Raw genomic sequence first — 6646 nt, forward strand, 5'->3', positions numbered from 1 at the left:
CGGCGAACGACGGCTATTGAAGCAGGCCGGCGGCGAGGACTGGTGCATGGTGAGTGTCTCTTGCGGTGCTGATTGGGGACGAAAGGATTGAGAGATGGGAATAAGGTACGGCGTTGTTGCAAAAGACACGGTGGTAGGCCACAAAGGACGCGTGGCGCACAATCAAGGAGGCAGACGCGGGCGTGATTATCGGCCGGCTGATGAGCAGCATTTCCCTAAAAAGAAAAGAGAAAAGGTAAATAAATAAAGAAAAAGAAAGAAGAGAAGAAAACCGGTGATGAAACATAGAAACCCCTAAAACATTAGGAGAAATGAAGAAAGACAGAAAAAACCGATAAGAAAAATACAGAGAGAGAGAGAGAAAACTCAAGTCAGGGGCACTACAGTACTGGGCCAGCCCACTCCCTCACGCCCAGAGGCGGGACCGAGTTACGTCTCGCAATGGACGAGAGGTAGCTCTGGCGATATGGCCCAATCCAAGTAGTTGATTGGCCGAACGATCACCATGGGAGCTAGATCAGATCGAAATCACTAATTAAGAAGTACTCCTTGCAAAGAGCACTCCATTTTTCCAGGTCGCGACGAGTGGCGCACATGCAGCGTGCCACTTGTTGCAACCTCGGAGTTTTCCTTTTTTTAGATCCGTTTATTCAAAACGTTTTATCTCTTAAACCGTACGTCCAAATCTCGAACCGTTTTCACCATTGGATTCCTCGCGTCGAGATTTTCAAAACCAGATCCCATGTTGATAGGTTTTGACGAACTTTTTTTTCATGAAAAAACCGGATGAAAAAGACCGGACGAAAAAACCGGACCGGAAGCATGGTTTTTTTCCCTTTCCGAAAGAGGCACGTCCGTGCCTCTCACGAAATCACAACCATGCCTCTCGTGGAAGCAAAACCGTGACTCTCGTGAAAGGAAAAAAAAACAGAAAACGCATTTTTTTCCGTTTCCGAGAGGCACGGCCGTGACTCTCGCGAAAGCACAACCGTGCCTCTCGCGAAAGCAAAACCGTGACTCTCGCAAAAGAAAGAAAAAAACAGAAAACGCGTATTTTTTCCCTTTCCGAGAGGCACGGTCGTGACTTTCGCAAAAGCACAACCGTGCCTCTCGCGGAAGTAAAACCGTGACTCTCCCGAAAGAAAAAAAAGAAAAAACGCGTTTTCTTTTTCCCTTTCCGAGAGGCACGGCCGTGACTCTCGCGAAAGTACAATCGTGCCTCTCGCGGAAGCAAAACCGCGACTCTCGCGAAAGAAAAAAAAAAAACAGAAAACGCGTTTTTTTCGTTTCCGAAAGGCACGGCCGTGACTCTTACTAAAGCATAACCGTGCCTCTCGCGAAAGAAAAACCGTGACTTTCGCGAAAAGAAAAAAACACATTTTTTCACCCAATTTTTTTTTTCGAAAAAACCCGGAAAAAACCGTTTAAAAAGCCGAAAACACGTGCGGAAAAATAAAAAAATAAAATCCGAAGGGAGCATCCAGAGTGCGACACGTGGCAAATAGCTGAGAGCGCGCCAAGTAGCGATGATCGTTGCGAGGCTCCCGAAGGAGCGCTCGTTAACTAGTTGCTCCCAGATCAGATTGCACTGATGTCGTCCTCCTGAACTGCTTCCCACGCCGCTCACCACACCCACCTCGCGGCCTCCCTCACCGCGCCGCTGGGGGGCATGGTCGTGAAAGTCGGCCGCAATGAGACGCACAAATCGGTTTGTACCATTGCCAGGGAGCTTTGCTACATCTACGTGCGACTATGATTTTTTTAGGGCAAAGCTAAGCTTTATTGATGAGAGTCCACATGATGCGGGATATAAGTCGGATCATAGGGGTTGGCCAACCACGTGGCATCCCGGACCGAGATTAAGAAAATGCTTAACTAAACTATGAACCTCACTGTTAATGGCTCGACTTTCAAAAATAAAATTACATGCAAAACTAGAAGCTCGGAGTTTGATTTCTGGGATCACCTATCCATAGGGACCCTGGCAACCCTTGTGTATGTCACTCGCCACTTGTTTGCAATATGAGGAGACAACAAAACTTTGAAGAAGAAGATCTTCTGCCAGCGCTAGCGACTCCCTAACTTTATACAGAAGGTAGAATGAGCAAAAAAGCTACACTTTGTACTACTCATGGTATTATAGGTGTAGAGAGAGAGAGAGAGAGTGTATGTATGTGTTCATAGTATGTGTGTATATGTGAGCATCTGTGTTGTACTGTGTTGGTAATGATGCTTGCATTTTTCTTGATTTATTTCAGGTTCATCGGTGATATTCGTTTACTGGGAGGAGACGTTCTTGTCGACCACGAAGGCGTCTAGGGCAACTTCAATTTCAAAATGTTGTGCCGGCTCATTATATAGAGAGAAGATAGAATGAGTAAGAAATGCTACGCTTCATACTACTCACAATGTTATCGGGGTAGCCGGGTAGGATGTGTGTATGCGTTAATAGAGGAGTGTATGTGCATATATATGAGCATATATTGTACTGTGTTGGCATTGGTGCTCGCTTTTGAATTTATTGCAGGCCCTTGGACAATATTTGTTTAGTGGGAGGAGACGTTCCCCGTCGACTACGATGGCGTCTACGGTGACTTTATCAATTTCAATATGCTATGCCGGCTCGGTATCTCAAAGGTTATCACAAGGGTAAAATGTATGTGCATGTGTTTATGGGGATATGTGTATATACATATATGTGAGCATCTTGTTGTACTTTTTTAAAATAGATAGCAAACAGAAAAAACCAGTAGCGAACGAAATAAAAAGTGAACACATGTCAGCTAGGAAAGTAGTCACGCTATAATACTTCAAATGCTTGGCAGGAGTGCTAGCTTAGTAGATTTAATTCTTATGTGTGTGTGTGTGTGTTTCAATGCTTTATTTTTGCAAAACTTATACTAAAACTTTGTGGGCATCTATGAAATAACTAGCAAATGCATTTGTGCATTGCAATGGGAGAAACAATTCCTAACACGTCCCTAGCGACTCATCCGTGTTACCACTTTTCCTTTTCGCCACCGTCGTTGATGGTGGTCACGTTGTTCACCTATTTCATGATGAACGTGGTCAATCCCAAGGCGATGTGTTGGTCATCACTCTAGTGGCGCTGTTTTTGTGAGCCCCTCTGTGCACCGACTTGTAATTTCGTGGACTTATAATGATAGTGGGCGCCACGCCTGTCTCATTTACAGTTGGTGCATGGATTGTCAAAAGAACTCATACGTTTCAACGTTTACAAAATAAGTAAATGTTTGCTTAGAAATGTTAAAATATGCTATTATTGCTCATGTAGTAATAAAGTTATTACCCATCGAGTATCCTCCAATTCTTTGGATTTGAAATCATTCTTGCATCATGTTGTTGATGCAACAAATACAAAATAAATAAATATGTGCATAGGAAATAAAAACAAATATTTATGGGATAATTAATTATGTGGCCTTAGTTGTGTCCCCTCGGCAGGTTTACCTTTAATTTTCGAAAACACTCGTTCCTGCCCAAACCACTTTGCTCGTCTTATACTTTTGCCCTTTGACTATTTGACTATCACTTTGAAAAAATCATAACAAATTCATAGTAACCCAAAAAAATGTGAATAAGATATCAAAATGTTCAGAAAAACATCACCTATATGTGCATGTCATTTGCATTCATGAAAAAGGTGTTAGAAGGTCCCGATCTCAGTTTGAGATCACATGATCTCAGCATGAACGTAAAATCCAAAAAAATGAAAAAAAAATTCTACCAAACATTGACTAATGTTTTGAGTTCTTGCCAAGTTTCATAAGGGAATGACATTCGTGGAAGTCGGTGCAAAAAATTAAAACAAAGCCGGTGCTCCAAAACGAAAACATTTTGGAGTGCTAATTTTGTTTTTTTGGCCACGACTTCCACGAATGTCATTCCCTGATGAAACTTGGCAAGCACTCAAAACATTGGCCAATGTTTGCCACCAAAAAATTTAAGATTTTTTTCTTCTTTAGTTTTTCAGTTTTTACTGTTCGTGTTGAGATCATATGAGCTCAACCCGAGATGGGGACTTTCCAACACTTTTTCATGAATTCATATCACATGCACACATAAGTGATGTTTTTCTTAACATTTTGATAGCTTATTCGCATTTTTCTGAGTTAGTATGAATTATTTATGAATTTTTAAAAATAACAGTCAAAGGGCAAAAGCATAGGACGAGCAAAGTGGTTTGGGCGGGAACGAGTGTTTTCAGAAACTAGGGGTAAACCTGTCGAGTGTGATCCAACTAGGGGCATAAAATCAATTATCCCAATATTTATACCACTCATATAATTTGTACTTACTGAGTATCTCCAACCTTTTGGATCCGAAATAAACAATGTGTAAATCATTATGGCAAATAATTATAAAATACATAAAATGCACCAAAAATCATTATCTAAATAAACCTAATTTTGGCTCATAAAGTCTGATTCAACCCATTAGGAAAAGGTGCTTGAGCAGTCCTTAAAGAGGGAAGGGTTGCAGGCAGATAACTTGGGCTCGACATTATCAAGATCTAGCCCAATTAGGGCATCTCCAGCCCGCAAATTTTCTCCGGCATCCATCCCGGACAGGGGGACCGGTCCGCGGACACGATGTGTGAGGTGGCCATCCAACACTGTCCGCATACATTTCAATCACTGTTTGAACGAACCGGACGAAATTCATGCAAACACGATGGATTTTATCAAAGTTCGAATAGAAATAACAATAATCATCCATACATAGCATGCAAATAAGTCTAGTGCAATAATAGTTCAAATTCAACAAGATTAACCGGATGTTCAACTAATTTTTCATGAACGGACCATGTCGTCCCACACATACTGTCTCTTCAGCTTCATCCAACAGTGTATGTACCTAAATGGCCATCTCTCTATCGTGTGGTACATAACGGCAGCGCGTACGAGATAGACAATGTGTAGAGCAACATTGAATGAATGAATTAATCAATCAATCAACAAGTTAAACAAGAAGAAGCAAAACTTACGATCTTTTTGGGTGCCGCGCGCAGTGGCCATCTTGCCTCTAGTATATCAACGGCGCCACAAAACTTGGTGACTTTGTTGGGGAACGTAGTAGAAAACAAAAAAATTGGCCTATAAATCTAGTTCCCATGGTCACTATGAATACTATGCATACAAGGTTAGATCCGATCTCACCAACAAATTAAACGAGTTGCGGCGGAAGAAGAGTCCATCGACTCATTCCAGGAATAGTTTCCTCAAACAAGAATCAAACATATGATTCCTATATCAGATTACACACGTATGAGTCCTTTGATTCAGCAGGGCTTTGCCATCCAGAGCTATGCCGTGTCAGAGTAGAAGTAGAGGGAGGAGGAGCCCTTCGAGAAGTGTCGTGGAATTGTCACGGCAGATGTCCTAGCAAAAGGACTTAGTCGTAGGGCCATCGCAACTAGGAAGCTTAAAGGAGTTAATCGGGACAAAGGACACAAGAGATTTATACTAGTTCGGGCCCTTACGATGAAGGTAAAAGCCTACGTCTAGTTGTGTTGGAATTGATGGGGTTTCAAAGACCAGGGAGCGAATACGCTTTGCCTGGCTTCGAGTTGTTGTTTCTTGTCCTAAGCCGCCGCCGGGTTGTCCCCTTATATACATGGGTTGACGCCTGGCGGCCTACAGAGTCCCGGCCGACTCATAAAATGTGTCCGGCTCGGTGACTTCTTTTATATGCCTTTCTTTACAAGTCTTTCCTTACATACGGCGGTTTACAATATTGGGCCTTAAGCCGCCTCTGGGCTTAGGCCTTCTATAAATCTTAATAAACTATCGCCTTGAATGTTACTGGGCTTCTTTTGTAACCCGCCATTGGGGTTGACCCGGCCCCTCCTGGGCGGGTCTTACCTGGTAGTCATATTCCCAACATTAGGCCCCAAGTTGACTTTGAACTTTGTTCCTTGTCAATCTTCAATACTTAGACGAAATCCATCTTCCTCTCTCTGTAAAAATTCTGTAACCCGCCATGACGTCATCTTCTGAAAACACAAAAAACTGTTATGACGTCATCTTCAACGGCTCTTTATCTTTTAATGTATTCCGAGAATCGAGGCGTCCGTTTATTTGGATAATCATTATTTGGGTCTTCCTCGATTTTCGCGTCCGCCTGTTTGCTTATCCCCTTATAAATAGGCACGCCCGATCCTTCTCATTCTTCTCTCTCTTCGTTTTCTTCCTCTCACAACTCCCCCGCTGCTCTAGCTCTGCCACCGTCGCAGAGCACCTCATCTCCGTCGACCTTGGCCGCTGCATCAACCGGAATCAGTCCAGAGAACGGCGGCGACTCTTCGCGGAAGATTTGCAGCTGTAAGTGTTTGCCCTCCTGTTCCTCAGATCCGCATTAGGGTTTCTAGGTTTTCTGCGTGTTCTTCATAGTTCATCTCAGTTTCTTCGTAGTTCTTCCACTGCAGCTTCTTCTTGATCCAAAAAGAACATATACTCGAATGGTAGTTGTTTTGTGCCCATCCTTGATACCAGTAGATTCCTTCTCTTGGTACAAAAAGCCTCATTAGAACTCACGAACCCATCTGTGCTGGATTTTTAGGTCTAGAATATTTTCCATTTCGAACGGCCATTTGATCCAGAATAATATCAAGAAATTATGAAAC

This window comes from Triticum urartu, chromosome 3A (genome assembly GCF_056163025.1).
Source record: "Triticum urartu cultivar PI428250 chromosome 3A, HENAU_Tu73, whole genome shotgun sequence".
Lineage (NCBI taxonomy): Eukaryota > Viridiplantae > Streptophyta > Magnoliopsida > Poales > Poaceae > Triticum > Triticum urartu.